Genomic DNA, 27,958 nt, shown 5'->3' with positions numbered 1-27,958 from the left:
TATTTTGAGCTGAAGATAATTGAGAAACAGCAGAGACAGGAATAGCTCTCTGCCCTCCTCCATCTGCCTAAAAGCAGGACATAAATTTTGCTTCGTAAAGGTGTCCCCATCTCTTAGACCAGGAAGGGAAGAACCCTTATTACCATAGATATAGGTAGCACCAAGATGAATCTGCATAAACAAAGCTTACTAAATAACCCTTACCTACCATTATTTTCCCACAACATATTTCCTAGTCACTTTCTCACAGTCTACTATCCTTATAAAGCCCCAACCTTCTTTCTTTGTCTAATCACGTATCCACAATTTATTGCTCTTTGTTTATATGGTACATAAGCACCCAAGCCAAATTACATCTTTCGATTTTCACTTTTCTTCTGTGATGCTGTCATGCATATAAAAATATCAACATCAATAAAGTCAGTATGACTTTTCTCTTGTTTCCTTTTGTCAGTTTGATTCCCAGGCCCCAGTCACAGAACCTAAGAGAGTATATATTTTTTTTCTTTCCTACATAACTTTTTGATACTGGCTCTTTCAGTCAACAGGATCCCTGTTAGAGTTATCTAATTTGATGCCTATAGAGAGTTGCTGATGGACAGGGAGGCCTGGCATGCTGCGATTCATGGGGTCACAAAGAGTCGGATACGACTGAGGGACTGAAGTGAACTGAACTGAATTGAGAGCTAATTATTTCTTCTTTATTGCAAAACAGTATTACATGGTATGCAGCTTACCAGATGGCGCAGTGGTAAAGAATTCACCTGCCAATGCAGGAGACTCAAAAGACATGGGTTTGATTTCTGGGTCAGAAAGATCCCCTAGAGTAGGAAATGGCAACCCTCTCCAGTACTCTTGCCTGGAAAAATGAACAGAGGAGCTTGGTGGGCTACAGTCCATGGGATCGCAAAGAGTCAGACACGACTGAGCACACATTCCATGGTATAAATGGACCACAGTTGGTTTATCCATTCATTCACTGAAGAACATCCGCTATTACCAATTCTGAACTATTTCAAATAATGCTGTGAAGAACAATTGTAGACAGGTTTTTGTGTGAACATAAGTTTCCATTCTCTGGGTAGCAGCCAGGAGCCGTGAGTGTCTACTCTAAGGTAATCCCTTTGGACCAGCCCTCTCACACTTTAACAAGCACACAAACCACCCAAAGAGCTTGTTAAGTGTAGATTCTGACTCTATGGGGTGGGGCCCACGATTCTGCATTCCTAACAGCTTCCAGGCAAAGTGATACTGCTGGTGTGTGGGCCACTGTGAGCAATGAGGTCTTGGCTTCCAGGCAGACAGGCTGTGGCCCAGGGCGCCCTTTTAGGTAAGCGAGGTTAAGACTAACAGCTGTCACCAGGTCCTTTGATTGGTCAGTGATGCCCATCACAAATACACCTTCCCTTAATTTGGAAGGTTTTAGGTGGAGCACCCAATTGGCATTTACATTATACTGGAGCCCCACAGACATTTTGAGTTTGAGACCCCTGCCTAGTCTCACTGGTGGGCAGAAGAAACCACTTTGAGAGGCACCACTGTTTTTAGCCTAAGGATTAGCCCAAGGGTGTGAGGGCAGCACTTTGGGCAGTAGAGCTTCTTCAATAGGCCATTAAAATAGAGTCAACTTCAACTACAGGGCTTGGCAAAGAAAGAGAAGGGAGAGGGGCCATAGAGACGGACGGGCACAGAACATTAAATAGCACCAGAAACACCTCTCCTTTTGCCCATGGGAAATGGGACTGAATCCAGCCCGAGTGGGCGATATGGGCCAGAAGAGCCCAGGTGGAAAGAATGTGAGGTTTTCTTGGTTTCCATGACCACCGGGGAGGCGAAGGAACCACCAGGAGCAATCACTCCAGGAAGAACGCACAGGGCATTCCAGGGCCATGTAGCGATGCTGACTCATGAAGTATTAAAGGAACTTACCAGAAAATCACAAAGAACAAAAATAGGCATTTCTCCAAAGAAGATATACACGTGGCCAACAAGCACATTCAAAGATCACTAATCATTACAGAAATGCAAGCAAAAACCATGAGAATACAGCAATATTATATTCTTAATAGAATATAACAATTTTTGGTAAGGATGTAAGAAATAGGCACTCTTGTGCACTGTTGGTGGGAATGTACAATGGTATTGCTGCTATGGAAAACAATAAGGTAGTTCCTCAAAAAACTGCCATACAACATTAAGATTGCCATACAAACCAGCAATTCCACTGCTGAAAGCAGGGTCTTGAAGAGACATTTGTACACTTGTGTTCACAGGAGCATTATTCACAATAGCCAAAGGTGGACATAACCCAAGTATCCACCAATGGATGAATGAATAAACAAAATGTAGTACACACAACATAATATCATTCAGCTTTAAAAATGAAATTCTGACACATGCTACTACATGGATAAACCTGAGGACACAGTGTTAAGTGAAATTAATCAGTCACAAAAAGACAAATACATGATTCATGTGAAGTATCTACAACAATCATCAAATCCATAGAAACAGAAAGCAGAAATGTGGTTCCCAGGGGCCAGGGAAGGGAGAAATGGAGAGATGTTGTTTAAGTGGTACAGAGTTTCAGTTTTGCAAAATGAGAAAGTTTTGGAAGTTGGTGGTACAACAATAATGTGAATATACTTAACACAACTGAATTGTACACTCAGAAATGGTTAAGATACTAAATTTTATGTTGTTGTTGTTTTTTTTAATCACAAGTAAAAAAGAAAAATCCACACAAGCCAGATGTGAACTCCAGAGAAGGACCCCGTGTGCTTCAGGAAGGACATCCATGTAGAAGGCTTCAGGTGGAGAAGTGCCCTACAGGCATGTCCTCCTAGGCCCACACACCACACCTGGGTGAATACGGATGTGCATCCACTCAGGACCGCCTGGAGCCCTGCACATCAGGCTAAGAACTCTGTACTCTCCATGGAGCCTCAGTGCTTTCAAGAATTCTGACTACAAAAGTTTAGCTTCACAATGGCCTTTAGAATCTTACTGAATCAGGAAGTGGGTTTCAAGGCCCAGGTCACTATCTAGGATCATTCCTTCTTTAAGTGAAAGCATTTTAGATTTTATTTCTAATTGACTGTGACCCCACAAAGGCTATTACCACCAGAAGCACACCTGTTTCTAAAGGTCTGACATCAGGAGAGCTCCTTGTGGCTAGTTTGCACATCTAGAAATGGGAACAACAGCAATAGCACCCACCTCTGACAGCATGAAGTGCAGCACTGGACACCAAGCCTTGCCTGATTCAGTGGCCACGGCGGAAGGCACTTAGTACCACCTTTGTCCTCTGAAAGAATTTCAACCTAAAATGGAGCTGCAGGATATAAACCGGAAAATCTCACACTTTGGCGCTCAGGAAAACAAAACTGAAGGACTGACTTCTTGGAAATCCCTGATTTATTTCTATATTTATATTCTGATACATAATTATTATATACATATATGTTGATATAGCCTATCTGTTTTCTAAATGATAGGGAGTTGGTCAGAGATTGCCTCCTATCATTAACCTTGGGAAGTTTCCAGAGGCATCAATAAGCAAATGACCCAGGTCAGGTTGGTCTTGAAAAATCAGCTGAACTGAGCCCTGTTTGTATGTTGGGACTGGTTTTATCTGCTCAAGGAACTTCCAAGTAGGTCTTGGTTTGTCTTTTATTTTAACTGACCCTACCTGAACTCTCCCCTCTTTACACTCCCTGCACTTAAATATGGCCTACCCCAAACCCTGGTCCATAGCTTGCTGCAGTTTCTGTCCCGAACTGCATTTCCTCTGCTGTTCCCAAATAAACTCGTCTTTTGGACAATTTGGAGCTGGTCTCAGTTTACCTCTTTGTTTAGGTCAACATTCCCTTTGCCCACTCTCTTCTCTGTCTTCCTACAGTCCCCTGAGTTGAAACACTGAGCCATCTTACACATCATTAGGACCCAGGAGCTGTTTTAGCAAAGCCCTGCCCCTCCAGCTGCAGAGTCCCCTAGCGGCGCTTGGAGGGGCCTGTTCTTAACCTGTGGCCCAACTGGGGACCTCCCAGGGTCCAGGGCCCCTACCCTGGTGGCTGGTCTTCAGGAGGTAACAGGCACAGAATACCAAGGCTCTGTCCTGTCCTGGCCTGGCACAGGGACGGAAAGGCCACCCACGAATTTCCAGTGCCTGTGCTCCTGGGCCTGCCTTTGAACTGCTGCTTTGCATTTTGGTTGGCTCTTGCCCAGGGCTGATTCCTGGAGACACCTCCAAAGTTCCCAGGCCATCTCATGGTCCTGGAATCTACCACCAAGAGCAAAAGAGTGATGAAACTGCAGCAGTGGGTTAAGAGTGGGGTTGCAGGCCTGAGCTCTGGAGATGAGACACATGAGTGAAAACAGCTGTTAAATTCCTTCAGCCCTTGACTTCTGAGTTGTTTTCCTCTATTTTAATGAACTGGATCACTTGAAAGCTTCATTTGTATTATCCAGCCCTCTCTATTAGTATTTTACCCACCTTGGGAAAATTCCTTTTTCTTTCTTTTATGATTTAAAAGCTTAAACGAAATGCTCTGCAGGAATAAGGTATGCGCCCTTAATCCTCCTTCTCCTCACAAAAGAGCTCTTACTTATCCAGAGTACTTCATGGTAATACTCGAATAGTGTTTAATCACTGCAACCTACTAAACAGCTTCTGGTCTTCAAAAGCCACATGACTGTTCTCCAGTGCCCTCAGAATCCTCCTCTCGGTATCCCTGGAGCACATGGTCACACACAGGCCCACTGCCACACACACAGTCACACAGCACAAACAGAGGACTCCCACACTCGACTGTGTAACATCCATGCTTGGCTGACAACAGTCATGGGATGACATGCTTTTGATCCACCTACTTCCCAGGCACTGAGCTGGGGAAGGAGGGGGGAGCCAAGCTGAGAGGCCCCTCATCTAGCATTAGTCCTCAGACCTGGGACCTAAGTTCACAGGTGAGGATCCAAAGACAGCCCAAGGCACATCTGAGGTCAGAGGAGCCCCTGAGGTCCACCTACTCCCATCTGCTCCTTCTCTTTCATCAGATTTAGCTCCCCTTCCTCTCTCTCTCTGCCCCTAAGTAACACTCCCCATCCTCAGCTGTAGCCAGAAGCCTAGAGAAGCTGCGGCTCCTAGCGTGAGAACTGGAAATTCAAAATGCAGACACTCAGAAGCAAAGGGGGCAGCAGAGGAAGAAATGCCTACATGCTCTGGGTGTGTCTTCAGGGAAAGCAGCACTCATGAGGACATGTGCACACACACAAACACTTCTCTTTCACCTCCAGAGCCAGCACCCTGTAAGGTGAATGAAGGAAAAAGGATGGGATGATGGAAACGCACTCAAACATTCAACTGAATCCCAGCCTATCATCAATACTGCCCACCCTGAAAGGATAAGGACATACATTATTTTCAGCTAACATTCTTCCCAGGATATAACCAAGCACAACACATAAGCACTGCAGAGGAGGACACATCACCCCACAAAACGTATACCGAGGCAGCTGAGAATCTGGTGGAATTCAGTATAAAGCTCAATTTTAATTTGAGGTTAAAAAGTAAAATTGCATATGATGTGCATTGCTGTGGTAGAACCAGATGCTCTGTGACTACACGTCTGGGTGTGCGGCGTTGAGAAAGGGCCCAGTGGTGACTGATGAACAGAATTAGAGAGAAGACGCAATAGTGGTTTGGCGAGGGAGAAGGACGGATTCCATTTAGACCTGTTGGGGAGGTCAGTGAGATCACTGTACATTATGATAATATGACAGAAGGATGTCTGTTTCCAAACAAGCCCAGGCTGATCTGCCAGAGGATCCTTTCCATTTTTTTTCTGAAAAGGCGCCAAGAGATGGATGCCCGCATTCCGCCCCAGACTGCTGCCTGTGTCCCTGCTTGCACCAATCAAGCTCTGTGCCACAAAAGGTCAGCTACTCTCCCAAACTGTTTTTTTTTTTTTTAAGTACAGTTGATTTACAATGTTGTGTTAATTTTTGCTGTACAGCAAAGTTATTCAGTTATATATATATTCTTTTTCATAATGGTTTATCACAGGATATTGAATATAGTTCCCTACACTATACAGTAGGACCTTGTTGTTTATCCATCCTATATGCAGCTAATCCCAAACTTCCAATCCATCCCCCACCCACACTGCCTCACTTTCTAGCATCCACAAGAATGTTCTTTATGTCTGGGAACCTGTTTCTGTTTCATAGACCCATTTCTTTGTGTTGTATTCTAGATCCCACATGTAATTGATATCATGTGGTATTTGATTTTCTCTTTCTGACTTGCTTTGCTCAGTATAATTTCTAAGTCTACCCATGCTGCTGCAAATGGCATTATTTCCTTATTTTTATGGCTGAGTAATATTTCATTTTGTATACATATATCAGTTCAGTTCAGTTCAGTCGCTCAGTCATGTCCGACTCTTTGCGACCCCCATGAATCGCAGCACGCCAGGCCTCCCTGTCCATCACCATCTCCCGGAGTTCACTCAGACTCACGTCCATCGAGTCCGTGATGCCATCCAGCCATCTCATCCTCGGTTGTCCCCTTCTCCTCCTGCCCCTAATCCCTCCCAGCATCAGAGTCTTTTCCAATGAGTCAACTCTTCGCATAAGGTGGCCAAAGTGCTGGAGCTTCAGCTTTAGCATCAGTCCTTTCAAAGAAATCCCAGGGTTGATCTCCTTCAGAATGGACTGGTTGGATCTCCTTGCAGTCCAAGGGACTCTCAAGAGTCTTCTCCAACACCACAGTTCAAAACCATCAATTCTTCGGCGCTCAGCCTTCTTCACAGCCCAACTCTCACATCCATACATGACCACAGGAAAAACCATAGCCTTGACTAGACGGACCTTAGTCAGCAAAGTAATGTCTCTGCTTTTGAATATGCTATCTAGGTTGGTCATAACTTTTCTTCCAAGGAGTAAGCGTCTTTTAATTTCATGGCTGCAGTCACCATCTGCAGTGATTTTGGAGCCCCCCAAAATAGTCTGACACTGTTTCTACTGTTTCCCCATCTATTTCCCATGAAGTGATGGGACCAGATGCCATGATCTTCGTTTTCTGAATGTTGAGCTTTAAGCCAACTTTTTCACTCTCCTCTTTCACTTTCATCAAGAGGCTTTTTAGCTCCTCTTCACTTTCTGCCATAAGGGTGGTGTCATCTGCATATCTGAGGTTATTTATATTTCTCCCGGCAATCTTGATTCCAGCTTGTGCTTCTTCCAGTCCAGCGTTTCTCATGATGTACTCTGTACATAAGTTAAATAAGCAGGGAGACAATATACAGCCTTGACATACTCCTTTTCCTATTTTGAACCAGTCTAATGGCAACCCACTCCAGTATTCTTGCCTGGAGAATCCCATGGACAGAGGAGCTTGGTGGGCTACTGTCCACGGGCTCGCAAAGAGTCAGACATGACTGAGCGACTTCACTTTATATACAATATATTATATATAATATATATAATAGATATATGTTAGATAATATATAATAGATATATAGATATATATGATAGATAAAGAAGATATGGTATATATATATGTATATATGTATATATGGTATATATATATATATGGTGTATATATATATATATACCATATCTTCTTTATCTATTCATCTGTCGATAAACATTCAGGTTTCCATGTCTTGGCTATTGTAAATAGTACTGCTATGAACAAAGGTGTGCATGTATCTTTTCAAGTTACGGTTTTGTCTGGATATATACCAGGAGTGGGATTGCTGGATCATATTGCAACTCTATTTTTAGTTTTCTTGAGGAATCTCCACACTGTTTTCCATAGTGGCTGCACCAATTTACATTCCCATCAAAAAAAATGTAAGAGGGTCCCACATCCTTTCCATGATTTATATTACTTGTAGCCTTTCTAGTACTGGCCATTCTGACCAGTGTGAGATGGTACTTCATTGCAGTTTTGATTTGCATTTCTCTAATAATTAGCAATGATGAACATCTTTTCATGTGCCTATTGACTATCTCTATGTCTCTTTGAACCAAACCTGTTTATGCCCACTGTAATGTTATTATACTATGCTACTTAGTTAATTATTACCAAATGTGATGACACAAAAGTGCTAACAAGAAGAAAGTCATTGTTAGAAAAACTAAGCTGAATACTTCAGGAGAAAAAGTATTTGCTTAAAAAATAATCAGGTACTTGTACACATGAGAACTATAAAATTTTGGCAGGGGGTAAAAATGTATTAGGATTCTACAAGTTCAAAATATCTAGGAGCTTTTAGTTCATTTTATAGAAATCAAAAGCCTGAAATCACTGAAATGCACTTTGGGTGTGGTTGATTTGAGAAGGATATGGCACTCATGAAGAGGTCCCCTCAATTAAAATATCAGTAAAGTAATGTACATTATGAGCTAACATTAAGTGTGTGAAGTATAGATCTTCTGAATGTTTCCTTATTTAATCTAATTTTTCAGCTGACAGCTCTCATCATATCATAACTAAAGAACCCTCCTCTAACTCCATCAGCAACCCCCACACTTCCCATTTGTTGACTACTTATCATGTGACAGAGAATGTATTATGAATTTTACAATATTATCCTTTATTCTTTCAATGACCATATGACATAGTCATTATTATATCCATGCTTCAGATAGGTAAACTGAGGCCAAAAGGAAGTAAGCAATTTAACCAAATCCAAGGGCTTCCCTTGTGACTCAGCTGGTAAAGAATCCACCTGCAATGCAGGAGACCTGGGTTCAATCCCTGGGTTGGGAAGATCCCCTGGAGAAGGGAAAGGCTACCCACTCCTATATTCTGGCCTGGAGAATTTCATGGACTGTATATTCCATGGGGTCACAAAGAGTAGGACACAACTGAGTGACTTTCACTTCACTTCACTTCACAGGAAGTCAAGCCAAGGCTTCACCGGGTCTTCCCATTGACAGCTGGTGTGAGAACAGCTATGCTAACAGGTGGGACCTCTGATCTTATGAGTTGGATTTATCTGCATACAAGACTCCACTGACTTCTACCTGAAACTGCTCAGATGATAACAAGACCACCAACAGAGAAAGTGTAAATGAAAATACACAGTAAGCTTCAGTAACATTTTAAAAGTAATTATCTTTTTAAAAAACTGCAGAGTTCTGCTCACCCCAACACATGAATTCAGACCACCAAATCTTCCAATCATTTGACATGCACTTCACCCCTGCAGCTAGCTAAGGGCCTGGCACAGAAAGCTGCAGCTTACTAAAACCTAAATCATAAACACCAGTTTCCCAATGAGAGGGAAAGCAGAAGAACAGAATTTGGGGTAAGACCTGTGCCATTTGACATCCACATTGTTTAGGGGGCAGTGCAACACAAACCAGACAAAACTCCACTCTAAAAATGAGGAGACAGGCTGTAGTCTGAGTGGCTAAGCAGAGGTATTGACCACGTTGGGGGATCCAGGAAGAATTCCGTTCCAGCAGTCCCCAACATGGTACGTTTCACACATGTCACACGCAAAAAGAGCTCCCTCAGGTCACGGAGCATGGGACAGCCTTGGTCTCAACTGCAGCCCAACCCCTCACATAACCAGCACGGGAAACATTTCAGTGTGCTGAATGGATGGGTGATGACACTTTCCAAGTTTCTGGAATATATGCTAACAAATGAGGCAGCTTCCCTGGAAAGACACGAGACGTGGTTTTGTATTTCAGAATGCCTAACTGGTGAGTCAGTCATCTGAACATCCATCGTCTGTCCTTCAGCATGTCACACAAAAAAAGTAGAGCTCAAGAAACAGCCAGGAAGACCACCTGCCCACAGCATGGAGCCAAGTCGCATTCTGACCCAAACTTATAGAAGGGCTCCTGATGGAGAAGTGCCCTGCACAACTGGGAACAGCTGGGTCTCAGCCCTCGGGGCACAGCAGATGCACAGATTTTTATATCCCATGCTCCGACTGAAGCCCAGGCCCGCCAAGCTCCCCAGGGCGGGTATCAGATTCACCTGGGCCCACCCCTGGGGTTCCCTGCTCAGCACATCTGGGACAGAGTGCAGGAATCTGCATTTCGAACAATTTTCAGTCCATGCTGATGCTGCAGGTCCAGGTACCACAGCTCAACTACAGCTGCTTTTGACATTCTGCCCACAGTCATGTCATTGGAACGATACCAGAGACAGGATCTGAGACCCAGATGTCAATTCAGGTCCACTTACAGAAATGACAGCTGTTTTTCAAGAATCCACAGGCTCAATCCTATTTCTTCACTTGAATCTCATGGTCCTCTCTCTCACTTAGAAACTGCCCCCATGCCCTGCACAGGGCTCCCAACCTGTCAAAACTTTCTTGCCATCTCAATGGCTGGCTTCCTTCAGGGGTTCTCAAATTGTCTACAAGGTCCTTCCTCCTCCCTCCTCCTTCCCTCCTGGGGAAGTATTCTTCTATGCCAACATTCTCTGAAAGAGATGCAGATAATCTGCCCAGTTGGAATGTCAGCACAAAATCTATCATTTTGCTCATAAACCAGCATGGAGCTTATGGTCCTTTAAAGGCCAGAATCTGTGGGGCTGTTCCCTGGCCCTCTGTGACTTATTAGCAATAACTGGGAACCAGTTTTTCTTGACTTCTTATTATTTCTGTTTCTTTATAAATGACCACATGCATTTTCAGGCACTCTTCAGGCAAAAGCAACAATTTTGCTTCACAGTTCTCTGAATTCCTTTTGATCAGACAGTGACTTCCATGCCAGAAACCCCAGACAGAAGAGAAGGGAGGAGGGGAAAGGGACGCGGTAGAAGGGGGAAGACTGGGGAAGGGTGGAGCGCTACAAAAGGGAGGAATCAGGCCTGCCTCATGGCTGTTTGAAGCCTGTACTAATGGGGTGTTGTGCTGTGCTAAGCTTAGTCACTCAGTCATGTCTGATTCTATGCGACCCTATGGACTGTAGCCCACCAGACTCCTCTGTCCATGGGATTTTCGAGGCAAGAATACTGGAGTGGGTTGCCATGCCCTCCTCCAGGGGATCTTCCCAACTCAGGGATCGAACCGGGGTCTCCTGCATTGCAGGTGGATTCTTTACCAGCTGAACTAACAGGGAAGTCCACTAATGGGGGTGGGTCCTGCACCAAATCAAATCCTGGTCCTCAGCCTGCTGGAGTGATTCACATCTAACAACTCACTGACACATGGCAACATCCCCTGTGGGTTTCTAGGGACTGGTGGAGAGCAAGGGAGGGCAAAAGTTATGGGCATCCTCACTACTGCATTTGTCTAAAAGCACACATGTCTGGGAGCTTCCTTGATCCCCACTGTGACATCCTGAGAGCTAACACTAACCTTTAACGGAATGTAAGTGACATCACTAGGAACTAGTTTTAACACATTCCTGACCTCAAAACAGTGTCTAAAGTAAGGAGAGCTGTAGCTGACAATGAGCACCTCTCTCAGACATATAATATGTGGCAATTTATGCTAAGATTGATAATATGAACCAAGAGGGAAAACACCAGCCAAGCTGTGCCATTAACTCTTAGCAACAGTCAGTCAAGGAAATAGCTGGGTTCCCCCCTTGACATGACTGAACGCAAGAGAGCGGCACGAGGTGACCCCCCCTCCTACCACGCAAGGGGGCTGTGCCCTCCACTCTGGGCGGAGGCAGTTTCCATCATCATTGCTGAGGCTGTCCCGATGACAGCCTCTGAAACAAGGCACAAAGATTTCCTGAAGTTCAAGAGTGTTTTGGCACCAGTTCCCACCTCTCTGGGAAGGTTTCACAGCCACCCCGATCTATTTCACAGTGAAAACCAAGCCCAAATCTCAAAGCATTCATGTACAAGGGTATCTGTCACAAACATGAGAACATGAAAAAGCAAATACCTTAGAGGCGACTGTCAAGACCTGAAGGGCCTGCTGGATTGACAGGTGTGGTTTTGCATTACGCTTAAGCAGATGTTTTCACAGGTATTACTTACCCGTGACACACAATTGTACAGCTCCATAGGAGGAGCCAAGACACACAGCCACACTGGGAGCCCCTCCCTGCTCTGAGCTCTGGCTGGTTCCAGGCGAAGGCTTGGCCTAGCCCCAGGCCACCATGTTCTTAACAGAAGCCCTGGTACAGCTACATGCAGAGGAGGAAGCCCTGACATGTAACATCCTGTAGTCCACGGACGGCTAACACGTGGGTAAATTCAACCTCCAACAGGGCGTTAACATTGGGACCTCCCAGACACTCCCATCAGAAGCCTGTGTGCCCAAGAATAAGGCCTGCTACTGGGTTGGTGTGATGCCCTATGGCCTGTGTCACAGGGGATGGCCTGGAAAGCAGAGACCACTCTTTGTGCTCATAGCTCAGGCTTCAAAGGTGACAGAGGGTACAGCAGAGCCAGAGTGTCCAGGAAGGCTGGAACCGCCTGAGCAGTACTGCTTGCCATGCAGAGCACACGCATGGAACAAGGCCTCTATGAGAACTAGACTTGAGATGACCTCACTTTTTTTGGGAAGACAGGGGGTGGGATTGCGGGTGGATAGTAGGTTCAAGGTAAACAGAGCTGCCAAAGCCCCATGAGGCCTGGCAACTTTGCACAGGGAGGAAAGTGCACTCACCTCAGCCAGAGCCCTCTCAAAAGAGCTAGTGAGTGACAGGGACAACAGGTGAGGCCAAAGGAGCCCAACCTGCATTTGCCGCCCTGAACCAGTGTTTGGTCTTCACAGGGAAGCCTGAGCCTACCCCTCCTGCTCTCTCAGGTTGGCATCTGTTATGGGCTGAACGGGGTCCCCAAACCCAAGTGTTGAAGTCCTAACCCAAAGCGCCCCAGAATGGAAGTGCATCTGGAGGCAGTCTTTAAAGAGGTGATTAAGGTAAAATGAGGTCGTTGGGGTGGGTCCTAATCCAACACGACTGGTGTCCCTATAAGAAGAGGTTAGGACATTGGCATACAGAGGGAAGACCACGTGAAGGCAGATGGAGAAGGTGGCTATCGACAAACTATCAAGAGAGGCCTCTCAGGAGGAGTCAGCCTGCCCACACCTTGATCTGGGACTTGTAGCCTCCAGGATTGTGAGAAGATAAACATCTGCATCTCCATCACTGCCCTGTTAATAGGGTCATCAGTACCATCCTTCTAGATTCCATATATGTGTGTGTGTGTGTGTGTGTGTGTGTGTGTGTGTGTGTGTGTGTGTGTGTTAATATATATTTGTTTTTCTCTTTCTGCCTTACTTAACTCTGTATAATAGGCTCTAGTTTCATCCACCTCACTAACACTGACTCAAATGTGTTCCTTTTTATGACAGAGTAATATTCCATTGTACATATGTAACACAGTTCCTTTATCCATTCATCTGATGATGGACATCTATGCTTCCATGTCCCAGCTATTGTAAATAGTGCTGCAATGAACATAAGGGTACGTGTGCCTTTTTCAATTTTGGTTTCCTCAGGATATATGCTTAGAAGTGGGATTGCTGGGTGATATGGTAGTTTCTACTCCCAGTTTTTTTTTTTTTCTTTTTTTTTTTTTTAGGAATCTCCATACTGTCTTCCATAGTGGATGTATCAATTTACATTCCTACCAACAATGCTAGAGGGTTTTCTTTTCTCCACACCCTCTCCAGCACTTGTTGCTTGTGGATTTTTTGATGATGGCCATTCTGACCAGTGTGAGGTGATACCTCATTGTAGTTTTGATTTGCATTTTTCTAGTAATGAGCATCTTCTCATGTGTTCATTAGCCATCTGTATGTCTTCTTTGGAGAAACGTCTCTTTAGGTCTTTTGCCCACATTTTGATTGGGTTGTTGCTTTTCTGTTATTGAGTTGCATAAGTTGCTTGTATATTTTGGAAATTAATCCTTTGACAGTTGTTTCATTTGCTATTATCTTCTCCCATTCTAAGAGTTGTCTTTTCACCTTGTTTATAGTTTCCTTTGCCAACACAGCGTTTTTTAAAAGAAGAGCAGTCAGTAAGTGCTAGCAGGGTGGAGGTGGAGGCAGGACCCCACTGCAGCTGCCTGGGGGATGGCACTTGTCTCCCGCAGGAGAGCAAAGAGCAGGTCAGCCCTCTCCCTCTGGGCAGCTCCTGCCCACTCTCACCTGGCTGTCACCCCTGTAACAATTTATAATATGCTTTTAGCCCTCACTCCACATGGAAAGAGGAGTGAGGAAGTAGTTTGGACTCGCTCTCAGGTTTCTTCTTGTTGACTTTAAAAAAGAAAACAACTATGGAGTGAGCAACCTTGAGGGCCTTTAAGGCCATGGCAGGGCTCGCAGCTCAACCCTAGCACCCCCTCCACCTTCTTGAAGTAGAGGAAGAATGCTAACTGGAGGTCCTCTTTCTTGTGGTACATGATGTCAGAGCCAGTCCTCCTCATATCTGCTGGGCAGAGGACTTGGCCACCTATGTAGGCAAGGGAAACTCACAGGTAACTCTGAGGACACACTCCAAACTGTTACAAGATCCACCCTCGATAAGGAGAACCTGGATTCCTTCGTTCCCTCAGCAAATTCAAAGTGTGACACAGTGTGGGCCTGCAGGGGCAGGATGTCCACAAGGAGCCCCGCCCTCCTGCAGCTCCCACCAGCACCAAGACCACAAGGACCAGGAAGGCACCTGGTCCTCTGCAGGGCAGTGGGGGAAGGGGGGGATAAGCCTGGGGACGCAGGTCAGGTGGCGCACGGGGGAACAGGAGGGCAGGCTGGCAGGGCTAAAGGTGAGGATGCTGCAGGGCAGCAGGCTGAGCAGGCAGGAGGGGTCAGTCTGCAGTAGAAAAGATGGCGAGGATGCAGCAAGGCCTGGACCAGGTCGGGGAAAAGTCCACAGTGAAGACAGGTGGAAGGTGGAGGGGGTGCTAGGGTTGAGCCGCGAGCCCTGCCATGGCCTTAAAGGCCCTCAAGGTTGCTCACTCCATAGTTGTTTTCTTTTTTAAAGTCAACAAGAAGAAACCTGAGAGTGAGTCCAAAGTCCTTCCTCACATAGAACCAATGGCCCCAACTTTCCACATTACACCCATCAGCTTCTTCTTAGGATGAGGGTGAGGGTGACCTTGGGGACAGTTCATGAACTCTGAGGCCCCACTAGGTAATACATTTCAGAGCTCCAATTAGAATTCTGAAATCAGAGCCTTTAATGACAACAGCATATAAACTATTTGCATAATGGAGTGTGAATGAAGAGCACATTTCCTGTAGAATTGTGTATTCAGTTCTCCTAGCCTGTGAGACTTCAAGGTGAGATTCATAGCAAACAAACAATATATCATGAGCAGGTCTCCCAAGCTGTCATCCTGTGTGCTGGATTCCAGCACATATAAATGTGAGACTAAGGCACCTCAAGTTCAAAAAAAGAGAAAGTACCACATCCCCAGATGGCGTGTTTGCCCAGAACAGTATTAGTGTAAAAGGTAGTGTGATGCGCTAAGATGCACAGACAAGCCATCACAATCTCCTAAGTACCTAGACCATCTCTCTGCCTTGTGTGTGTCAAGCTGGATGCATACAATTAGAGAGCATGCTGGCAATGTGTGGGTAGTTTTTTCTCACAGTGATGTTACCTGGTTTTCCTCCATATAAAATATCAGATATTTGTATAGTAAATAAACTCTGATGCTCAGTATGATTAAGACATGTCTGTGATCCAATTAAAACATCAAAAAAATCCAATAAATATATCCAAAAAAATCCATAAAATCCAAATAAAATGAATTTCTATTAATAGTACACACACACAGATACACACACACATACACAGATTCACACACACACACACACACACAAACACACACACACACACACTTGGGTTTCCCCAATGGCTCAGCAGGTAAAAAATTCGCCTGCAATGCAGGAGATACAGGAGATGTGGTTTGATCCCTAGGTCAGGAAGACGCCCTCGAAGAGGACATGGCAACCGACTCCAATATTCTTGCCAGGGAATTCCCATGGACGGGGAGCCTGGCGGGCTACAGTCCATGGGGTCACAAAGAGTTGGACATGACTGAAGCAACTGAGCAGCAGCATATAAATAGCTATATTTTCAAAGATAGCAACAAATCTATATATCTCGATTATATGTTATATATGTGTGTGTGTGTGTGTATGCATGAATACACACACACATATATCTCAGCATCTCCTTGGACCACATTTTCATTCCAAACAATCTGGTAACCACTGTTTGGTAAACATCCTTCCAAACATCCTCCAAAGGATGTTTGGTAAACATCCTTCCATACAATTCTCCAGAAGTATCAGATATTGACAGAGCTCTATGCCATTTTTTAGTAGCAACTGATGATCCATGGTATAAACATAGGTTCGTGGTATACATGCACCAGAATTCGTCCAGCTCGTCCCTTAGAACAATGCATTTACTTTGTTTCCACATGGCTGTTTTGTAACTACAAGCAAGGCTACAATAAACATCCTTGCACCCTCCTCCTTATGATCTGGTATTAATAATTTAACAGTTCACAGACTATGAATGAAGGGGCTAACTTCTCAAAGAGGAGAACATACACACAAATACTCAGGTAACAGAGCTTCCTGGGGAAGGTGAGGACCGCTGGTGTTACTTGTGTCACTTGGCTCTTTTCCTGGCAGAAATACAATGTGCAGGTTCACATCAAGAACTAAGGATTCGGTGAAGTTCAGCCGAGTGCAGTGACAAGCAGGACAGACGCATTCTCCTTCCCTTTCAGGGCCAAGGAGGGGTGGTTGGGAGGACTAGGGATGCTGGGGGGCAGTGGAAGTCGGTGTGGCATTCAGGGTGGAACAGGACACAGTCGCCCACACTGATCCACTTCATCCCACACTGCCACCCAAGGGCCTACAGAATCCCCTGCCCAGTACCACAATGACTCTAGCCCCTTCCCAGTCTCCTGTGGGGCAGCCACATGGACAACAGTAGAAATGCTGACCCCAGGGTGCTCTCAGGGTGCCAAGCCCATGCCAGACCAGGGTGTAGCTGTTGGGGCGGGGGGCAGTCTGCGTTTGGCCCCTGTGAAAATCTGTCCACTTCCTTCAGGTCCTCCCTCTAGCCCTGCTCTACACCTGGGATCTTCCTGAGAAAGTCGTTGTTCAGCTGCTAACTCATGTCCAACTCTCACATCTGTACACGACTACTGGAAAAACCATAGCTTTGACTAGATAGACCTTTATCGGCAAAGTTATGTCTCTGCTTTTTAATACACTGTCTAAGTTTATCATAACTTTTCTTCCAAGGAGCAAGGGTCTTTTAATTTCATGGCTGCAGTCAACATCTGCAGTGATTTTGGAGCCCAAGAAAATAAAACATGTTCTGTTTCCACTTTTTCCGCTTCTATTTGCCATGAAGTAAGGGGACCAGATACGATGATCTTCGCTTTTTGAATGCTGACTTTAAGCCAGCCTGAAGAAGGGGCTGTATTAATCACTCCTTAAAATTTTCTGTTTCTGACATCTGGGGCCATGATACCTGACCCTGAAGGAACTGCTCCCACTCCCATACTGTGAACTGGACAATATGCAAACCAACCAAGGCTCTCACACCCTGAACATCTGCTCTCACCACCCCAGGGCTAGATGAGGCACCTAGGGCAGCCCCTACACCTGCTTAGACTACTCACCCTGCCTTGCCCGTTTCTTCCTGCAAAAACCACAGTGAAAGCTCCCCTCTGCCTTCTGACTGGCCCTGGTATTTCCCTGTGTGGCCCTGCCTATCTCATCTCCTGTTTCCAGGTTCCATGAAGACAAAAACGTCTCTCTTCACAGCAATCGTTTCTATGTCCATGTATTTACCAGATGTGATTTAAACAAATCACAGGCACATTTTAAAACAGGGCCTTGCTGCCAGGGGAATTCCCCACACCTTTAAGCATTGCCTCCCTTGTACTCTAGACTATGGCCTGCCCTGGCATTCAGTTCACTCAATTCTCATTTCTACTAAAATCTAAACAATCCCTTTAGCTGTGTGTGTATGTGTATGCTCACACGCACACATGCACACATGTAGAATTAGTCGGTAGTTCATCTCCTGGAAGTGGAGACATGGAAGAATGGTAGCAGATTTAGCAAACAGCTGAGATCACCTAATCTGTACATCTTCCCAAGCAGGTGCACGCATGCACATTAAGTCGATTTGGTCATCTCCAGCTCTTTGCAACCGCACAGACTGCAGTCTAGCAGGCTCCTTTGTCCATAGGAGTCTCCAGGCAATAATACTGCAGTGGTATGCCATGCCCTCCTCCAGGGGATCTTCCCAACCCAGGGATCAAACCTATGTCTCTTATGTCTCCTGTACTGGTAGGCAGGTTTTTTACCACTAGAGCCACCTGGGAAGCCCCCAAGCAGGTGATCATAATACCAGGATGTCCTCAAGGTCCCATGCTGGGCTGAGCATCTGGGGCATCAGTGGTGGCCTCAGAGGCTAATCTGTGAATTCACAGTGACTGTGAAAATCAACACAAATGTTATTTCCAAACACAAGGCAGGATCAGCACCTCTGAGGGTCTGGCATGCACACGTGTGTGGCCAGTCACACACACACAGGCACCCACATGTGTGTGTGTGTGCCTGTCTCCCACACTGGGACCCTCTCAAACACACCCTGGCTTGGAGCTGGGCATGCATGAACTGTGCTGACAGTGAGGAGAAAGCCTAGTAATTCCTCACACCCAAGTGACTCTCTGCCTCATCTGTTTCTCCTTGTTTAAAAAAAAAAAAAAACTACTTAATTTTATAGCTAAGTTATAGTTCCCGCTTTGGCAAAAAAATAAAAAGAGGGAGTCTTCCTGCTACCCATTCACCAGTGAACCCTGGCCAATGCTGTGTTGACTTACAGAGACCAGTTTCCTGTGCTCCGAGAGCAGGGAAACGTTAGGCTGGGTACCTGGAGCCAACACTGCGGTCCCTTGTCACGTGCCCTTCTCCATGCCTTTGTGGTTTGCCTTTAATTATTTTTTCAGGACCAGGAAAAGAACAGCAAACCAACTGCAGTTCCCCATCCAAAGTTGGTCATGCCAGACCCAGCCCTGCCAGGACGCTCGTTAACACGAGCCACCTATAACGAATATTTAAGTTTACTTTTGGCTGAAAAATTTTTTTCTGGCAGGTGCTGCCCCCTCAAGATGAATTCACAGCAAAGGAAATATAACAAAGTTGGCCTCCTGGCACAATGACAAAATATACATAAACGAAACGTCGGCTTTCTTCAGTTTACATCACTCACGCCCCTCTCTCTAGAAGGGCCTACAAATTACAGCTGTTGATGTTTTCGCATAACCTAAACTTTCACTCTACAGAACTCTTACTTGTCTCAATGTATTTATACTCTCGGTAATGGAGGTGCTCATTATTTACACCGGTTGTTTAAACAGTAACCAGATTGTTTAGGGCTGGCGCGTCTGGGTTGGGGTGGGTTGGCCGTCTGTGGAGCACCTCTCAGAACCCACATGCTTAAAAGGGCCAAATAAATGGGGCAGTGGGGAACTTATGACGCGAGAAAGGGTCTTTGTGAATTGTAAATAGGCCTGCATTGTGGGGCCTGTGAACCACACAGTAAAGGGATGTCAAGAAACATTCCCCCACAGAAACCCAACTCTGTGGCCCCGCAGCCCAGAGCAGCCTTCCGGAAGGTTCTGTCCTGCCCCATGCCCTAGGCTGCACTGCACTCGTTACTCAGTAAAAGTTCAGGGCACACTCTAGAAAGCTCTCTGAATAGCCTCTCTGGATTTCCTGTCACACAGTTGTTCCATCATCGCCATGCAGTCCTCAGAAGAGAGCATCCATGACCCAGGAAGTGGGGAGGAGGTTTCCCCAAACCACAGTGAAGAGCAGGTGAGCACCAGAAATGAGCAGGATCTACCGGCAAAACTGAAAGATGTCAGAACAAGAGATCTGAGGACCCGCTGGACACTGTAGGCACTCAGTGACAGTTCTGAATGGGACTGCAATTTCTCCCCTCAGAAGAAAAGAAATCGCCAAATGAGATGTTCTGTCAAGAAGAAAAATGTTGAAGGGGAAAAACCCCCAGTGAAAGAAAGCCTTGCAGCATTTCTACTCTTGGAAGGCATCTTCCGCCTCCGGAGAGAAACAGCCTAGCTCTGTCAGTCACCTAGAGAACAGAAAACCACTCCTGACGCCTGCGTACTCCGGCCTCTAACACAGCCCTGGCACCTGCTCCGGTGAGGAGAGGGGACACCAGGCCTGCAGGTGCCATAGGCCCCGGGGGACCAGGTCACAGCCGAGGGGCCTTCTGCGGGCCACAGCGTGACAGTCATCCTAGACTCTAGTCACTTTCCTGGGTTCTCCCCCAGGGACTATGGCGCTGCCAAAAAGCTCACTTTTGGATACTAAAACAAAAAACACACTTTGGATCACATGTTTTCAGTTACTCTGTTCCCTCAAGATTTAGGGATTCCCTCTGTGCTCCTAACTCCTCTGTAAGATAAAAGCAACAGGGTTCCTTCCCGCCTTTCAAGGATCTCAACAGCAGTGGGAAAACAATTCAACTCCCAGAAAAGGCGAGTTTATTGATTAACACTCACCTAGTTGACTCACTGGAAAAGACTTTGATGCTAGGAGGGATTGGGGGCAGGAGGAGAAGGGGACGACAGAAGATGAGATAGATGGCTGGATGGCATCACTGACGTGATGGACGTGAATCTGAGTGAACTCCGGGAGTTGGTGATGCACAGGGAGGCCTGGCGTGCTGCGATTCATGGGGTCGCAAAGAGTTGGACACGACTGCGCAACTGAACTGAACTGAACTGAACAGCAGGCTGTAAAGTAAGAACTTAGGCTTTGGAATTTGAAAGACAAAACAAAACAGTTCAAATATAGGGTATGCTGGTTTCCACTCACTAAATTCACTAGGCAGCTCTTTTCTCATCAGCCCACACGGCCAACATCTTCAGTGACAAACCTCTGCTTCTCTTGGTCAGCCACAGGCGGCCCTGAGACATGAGCTGTTCCTGCAAAGGACCTTGTCAAATGTTTGCCACCTAGCAGAGCTCCCCCGACATCACCTCCTCAAAAACCAGAATGCAGAAAAGTGACAATGGTTCTAAGTCAAGATCACTAAACAAAAGCGATTTAATTCTTTCAGTGAATCATGAAGGTCTACTTATGTAATGGAGTTAAGAAAAAGTTCATGGTTACATAGATTATGTTTCAAGAAGGAAATCCAATAACGTCAATGATGCTTTCCATACTAAATGATATGCATTACATTTTTAAAATGATCTATGGCTTCCAACATGCCATATTACAGATTCATGGCATATATAAAATGATTTTTCTCTGATGAGCAGTTATTTCAGAGCAGTGTAAGCCCCCACTCAGTAGCAAAGAAACCACAGGCATTTTCATTCATAATAAAAGTTATCACATGGTTTGAAAAATAAACTTTAAGGCAATTAGAATACATGGGTCTGAAAAGGTGCTTAAAAGAGAACATTAAATATTTACAGGTAAAATGAGTGCATTTTGTTCAAGACTGAGGCATTAAATCAAGCTCCTCTTGCTTTGACAGGGTCATAGAGAATTACAGGATTTTCACTAATCCTCAAATAAACAGTGTAAATACTGTTCTTAGCTCAGAAATTGCCTGCTGGCTATTGAGGGGTATTCTTGACAGAAAACGTGACAGCACCTCAACTGTCAACGTTCGAGAAACTGATGGTCTTCCTGTAAATTCCCTGCAAACCAAAACTATTTGATATGATGCCAACAAAATTTTAAAAGACCACTTTGCAATACAGAGTAGGTCTGGAGGCCCTTTTTCATTGATTAGGAGGAAATCATCAACTCCCTAGGCAATATCCAGATGTCTGAAGATAGGTGGGTTTCAACAACCCACAACACAACTAGACAAAAGCAAGTCAGCAGTGGGGGAGAGGCTGCCCTTAAATCCACTTGCCGTGGCCATTAATCTAAGTGTGCTCAGGGTCACTGGAGGTGGATAATGGACAGCCTTGTAGAATTCCCAGTACCTGTGGCTTCCCTGGGCTTCTCTGGTAGCTCAACTGGTAAAGAATCCACCTGCAATGCAGGAGACCTAGGTTCAATCCCTGGGTTGGGAAGATCCCCTGGAGAAGGGAAAGGCTACCCACTTAAGTGTTCTGGCCTGGAGAATTCCACGGACTGTATAGGCCATGGGGTTGCAAAGAGTCAGACACAACTGAGTGGCTTCTCTCTCTTAGAAAACCCTCCTCAATAAACAGCCAACAGCCTCACCTTGGATCCAGCAGCTCAAGGCAAATGCCAAATTGCCATCTTGCTCCATCCTCCCCTAACCTCTGGTAGTCAGTTGGTCAGGGGTCAGTTTTATCCCTAGAACATGTCAGAAGTAAGTTCTTTCTCTCCTTCTCCTCTGCCCCCACCTCAACACCAGCCTCCACCATCCTTGGCCTGACCCTCCAACCTGGCCTTCACCCAGGTTCCCTACTTTCCCATTCAACCACAATGGCATGCCTATCTGTTGGCATGCAGCCAGAAGAGTCCCTTCAAAAGATAAACTCTATCACAACGTTACATCATTGCTTCAAACCCTCTATGCAGGCGCCCATCCCACTTCAACTAAAGCCCCATATTCTCACCATTCCCTGCAAAAGCCAGTCCTCACACTGCAGTGCCTTGGCTCCTCCTTTCAGAGTAGCCATTGACCTCCCTGATGGTTCTAGTCCACCCAAGCTCTTTCCTGCCCTAAGACACGGACACGTGTTTCATTGGCCTGGCTTCCATGCAGAATCCCCTTCTCAGACAGGCCTTCCATGCCCACCTCCTCTGGGCCTTTCCCTGCTCCCCACACCCAATCACTCTACCTCATTCCCTCACATTATTGTCTTCATTGCCATTACTTCTATCTGCCAGTCCTTTGCTTATTTTTTAGCTGTTAATTGTCTCTACTCCCCTCCAGCATTGGTGGGTTCTGTATGTTCCAAGGAAAATGACACAAGAATCCACAGAGGATTTAAACATGAGATCAAAAAGCAAGAGTAGGGACTTCCCTGGTGGCTCAGTGGTAGAGAATCCACCTGCCAAAGCAGGAGACACGGGTTCAGTCCCTGTCCTGGGAGGATCTCACGTGCCTCAGAGCACCTACGTCCATGTGTTCTAGAGCCTAACAGCTGAAACCACTGAGTCCATGTGCCCTGGAGGCTGTGCTCTCAACAAGAGAAGCCACTGCAATGAGAAGCCTGGGCACCACAATGAAGAGTAGGGTCCAGCTTCTGCAACTAGAGAAAGTCCGCACAGCAACGAAGACCCAGCACAGCCAAAAATAAGCAAATACAATTATATTAATAAAAGAAGTAAGGGCACCGGGGAGGAAGGCAAAGATAGTCATTTACCATTTGTTATTGGTTTTAAGCCCAGCTTTAAAAGGAAAAGATACTTATCAATGGGACTTGAGAAATACTGATCACCATTCACTAGCAAATTGTACTGTATTAAGTGGACATTACCTTAACTGTCCTGAAAATGTGACAAAGTGTATTTTAACTGACCACTGATGTTTCGGGACAACTTTGAGGCTGCCATGCACTTCTGAAGGAGAGATGAAGAATTCTCAGGAGGGAGGCCTTGGCCTCTGGCACCTGCTGCCTTCTGGGCAATTCCCTTTCTCAAGCAGTAGGGAGTGCTGACTCAACCCACACTTCAAACATGACAGACAGCACATCCTAGAAGCTTGGCGCTGGGGAGGACCTTGGCCTCAGTGGTGGCCAACGTGACATCTGAGGTGGAGGGGAAAGACGCTAAGACCGAGCTGAGGGGGCAGACCAGGGTGGGTTCCTTTCTCCACCTCCCCTGTTCAGTTACCCCAGGAGGTCTTCTGTGATTTCCAGGATCATGGTGGTAGCCCCGACCCACGCGGCCATGCCAGTCCAATGGTTAACTGAGGAGATCACATCATCAACATAAATGTGCAAAGCCATATCAGAACAAGCAAGATTGTGGCCTTGGCGTGTGTGGACACATCTGAAAAGGGATGGTACCAGAAGAAGCCAGAGAAAAGGGTTCAAGCCCTGGCAGCCCTGTACCTTTCTGCACACCAGCCAGGCACCAGCCCAAGAAGGGGCCTCCTTTGGTCTGGTCCCCAGGGTCCAAGTGCTGTCACCCAGGGAGACAGCGCCATGGCCCCTTTGGATCAGGCTGCCCCATGACCATCTTGCCAAGCCGAGGCTCCGTCTGGTATCCATGGGAACAAAAGGAAAGTCAAGGCCATGTTTAACTACCATGATGAAGATTTACTTAGGGAGTAAAAGCAGAAAGAAACCACAAGCCCAGCGGGTTGTTAATGGAGGGGGGAGAGAAAACAGGAGGAGGGGGGAGGGGAAGGGGGAGGGCCGCCAAGGCTCTTTCAGTGTCTCCAGCTTTTGTTTATAGCTGTTCCAGACGATCTTAAAATTATCAGGTGGGGGAGAGGGAGCCTGGGCGTGCGGGTCCATGGTGCAATTTATGAAGCATTTCCTTTTCTCGGGGGCCAGAGCTGTGATCACATGAGCCTTTGCTTTTCTAAACTCCATGTTTGTTTTTGTAGTTTCTGCCAAACTAAATCAATTCAGCTTGTGGCAACCTTTAAAGAGTCATGACTCGCTCAAACAGTCTCAAAGCTTGACTTCTTTCCAAGAACGTCGACCAACATTTGTATAGGTTTCACATGCTTGGTGATCAAATCCTCTAATTACTCAAATCTGTGTCAAATAACTATAAATTAGTGACTTTTAAGATGACAGATTTCTATTCTTTGATATGCACAGCTAAATGTCTTTCATTCACATCAGGCAGAAACACTCGATTTTTCTTAACAGTACTCCTTGGGCACTAGCATCTCTTGAAATATCTTCAATGGGAACAAAAGGCCACAAACCCCACAAGCCCCCTTCCTTCACGACAGCCACTCATCCCTCATGTGGTGTTGCCAGCCCTCCCCCACTGGGTCACCCCACTTGCCTGGACACCCACTGACTGCACTGAATCCTTTCTAACAGACCCCTCTGGGGTAGAAGGAGGAAGAATTTATTACAAAGGAAGCTCCTGTGACTCCCTGTGGAAGAATCTGGAACAACGGCCTGTGCTGGTTATAGATAAGCTTAACCCTTTTATACAGGAGAAAACAGAAAGAATGGGGCAGAACTTAGAGGCACTTAGCAACTCCTCCAGTAGACTTGCACTGGATGTAAGCGTCCTATCAAAATTCATGTGCTGAAACCTAATCCCCATGTGGAAGTATTAGAAGGTGGGGCCTTTGGGAGGTGCTTTGGTCATAAGGGTGGGGGCCCCCTGCAAGGCATTAGCGCCTTTAGGAAAGAGACCCCACAGAGCTGTGCCCTGGCTCCTTCCACCACTTGAGGACACAGCAAGAAGTTAGCAGTCTATAACCCTCATCAGAAGGCAGCCCTCATCAGAACCTGACCCTGCCAGTACCCTAGCCTTGGACTTCCAGCCCCCAGAAATGTGAGAAATAAATGACAGTTGTTTACAAGTCATTCAGCCTGTGGTATTTTGTTATAGCAGGTCGAATGTACCAAGACAGCTTAGAACCAAAAATACCAACCAACGTGGTGACCTGAAACACCCAGAACTCCAGAAGAATGAACTCTGGTCTCTCTCAGTGCCAATGGCTCATGAACTCAATGTAAGTCAACTCCAGCCAGCTCTGACCTGTGGAGCCCGTGTCACTTCCCTACTCTGAGCAGTATAGCATCCTGTTCTGGAAACAGAACCTCTCAGGTGTGCAGAATCTCCCATCTGCCTCTCTTTCTGCTCTTCTCTATGTGTTTATTCAAAGCTGTTCTTTAAGTATGGTACCTGTCTTTTGCTGCTCAATGAAGAAAACATATTCCCCACTGTTCCCACAGTTCCGCCCAAGCAGACACTGAAAAACCCACCCCTCCTTCCTTGCTTCAGCTCCAGAGAGGAGAAGCCTGGTGGTCCAGCTCTGGTGAAATGCCCACCGCTGAGTAGTCAGCTAGGTGAGCCTGGAGGATGAGATGACCAGCTTCTACTGCAGCCCCTTGAGGAGTACAGCGAGTGGGGAGCAAGGCACAGAGGGCTGGGGTGCTGGAGAGGTGAGGATGCAGTGGCCCAGGGCTTAGTTCCCCCATGAAGCACAGTTTATGCCTTTACTGGGGCAAGAATTTAAAAAGCACAGGAACAAAACAATTACAGAACTTGGCAACTCAACAACAATATCAGTCACTGCCCATCTTCTTCCATCTTATCATGAAGCTTCTGATTCCTTTACGCACAGGACCTTGCAGAGTTATCAATACAGAGAATGGCCATGCTTCTCAGTCTCCTCCCAGAGACACCCCAGGCAGTGAGTGCCGAAGTCTGTGTGTGAGTGTGTGCCTGTGTGCATATGTCTCTGTATATATCTCTTTGTGAGTGCTTATGTATGTGTATATATGCTTCTGTGTTAATATCTGTATATATTTGTGTACATGTCTATGTCTGTGTGTATGTATGTATTTCTTGAGTGTCTCTGTGTCTACATATATGTATATACATATGTATGTCTCTCTGTGTGAGCATGTGTGTGTGTGTATGTGTGTCTGTGTATCTGTGTGTGCTTGCATGTGTGACTGGAATGAGATGAATCAGGAGCCACATGGCAAACCAGTCCATCTTCCCAGAGAGTGGATTGTCTTTTTAACTCAAAATTTGGGGGAAAATGTTAAATATCAAAACAAACATAGAAACAAAATAGAGGAGAATACAAAATTCATATTAATTTGTATATAAAAAGAAGAGATCGCAAAGACAACACTCCTCCTTAGGCCTGCGTGCCTCATCTGGGTTCCACTATGAGAGGCACACCACCATCGCCCCACCTCTTGGAGGTTGGGAACCTCAATTCCAGCGCAGCTATTCCAAGCACTGAGGAGAGGTTGGCTCTAGACCGGCCTCTTGAGCCACGTAAGTTCCCGTTTCTTCATGTACAAGGCAGAGGAGTAGAGGAGATCAGAAGAGGGCTGCCTGCATGTTGCAATCAGCTGGGAAATTTGAGCAAGATCAACACCAGGGCCCCACAGAGAGCAGTGAAAGCAGAACCTCTGGGGCTGAGAACCCAGGAAATTCCAATACACGCAGCCAGGGTTGAAAAGAACAGACTTGAAAGAGCTCCATACAAATGGGATCACATTGGGCTATATAAACTATTACCATGATTCCCTCCACTCAGGATTTGTCTGCCAAGGTTCTTTCTCCCTGGATAGGGCAGTCAGTGTTTCAGCCAGGCTGCCTCTACATGTTCACATCTGGGCCATCTGTGGGACCTAGGGGTACCAGGGCTGGGATGTTTACTATTTTTCCCTTTGGGGGCTTTTACACAAATGCTCAAGGCTTCCAATTGGACCTTGGCTCTCCTGGCAACCCACCCCCAAACTTACATCCCCTTCCACACCGCTTCTTCCTTCCAGATAGAACCCGTGATGTTGAGGGTCTGTCCTCCTCTTCAAAAGGCCAAGCCTCTACAGTCCACAGGCTCAAGCTCCTGACACCGATAAGTGCCCTATAATCCCTCCTGAGCAGCAAAAGCAATTTTAGAAAAGTGGTCTGGAGACACCAAGAGGACCTGAAGGAGACTCTCACAAGGAAATGAGAAACTTCTGGTGACTAGGTCTGAACTAGAGCTGAGTATTTGGGAACTCTTAACTTCCAAAAGATGCTGAGGGTGACGGTCCCAAGGACATGAGCAGCGTGGGCCCTGGGCTTTGCCCTATAGAGGATGGACACAGAAAGAAAAGCCAGGAGGGAGATGTGGGGGTGGCAACAGTGAGAGGGGAAGGAGTGTGTTTCCAAGTGGTCATGGTGGTCTAGTAGCTAAGTCACGTACGACTCTTGCAACCCCATGGACTGTAGCCCATCAGACTCCTCTGTCCATGGAATTTCCCAGGCAAAAAATACTGAGTGGATTGCCATTTCCTTTTCCAGGAGATATTGCTGACCTATGGATTGAAACTGCACTCTCCTGCATCACAGGT

General features: G+C 46.1%; 1 protein-coding gene across 2 annotated transcripts in view; it reads right to left on the bottom strand.

Annotated features, from left to right (window-relative positions):
• Positions 1 to 27,958, bottom strand: part of ROR2 (receptor tyrosine kinase like orphan receptor 2) — a 238,249-nt gene that overhangs the window by 75,039 nt on the left and 135,252 nt on the right. The gene's annotated exons all lie outside the window — the stretch shown is intronic.

The sequence above is a fragment of the Oryx dammah genome, unplaced genomic scaffold (assembly GCF_014754425.2).
Source record: "Oryx dammah isolate SB20612 unplaced genomic scaffold, SCBI_Odam_1.1 HiC_scaffold_1, whole genome shotgun sequence".
NCBI classification, from domain to species: domain Eukaryota; kingdom Metazoa; phylum Chordata; class Mammalia; order Artiodactyla; family Bovidae; genus Oryx; species Oryx dammah.
Note: the sequence above shows the minus strand (reverse complement) of the source record. Positions and strands in the feature narration are given on the sequence as shown.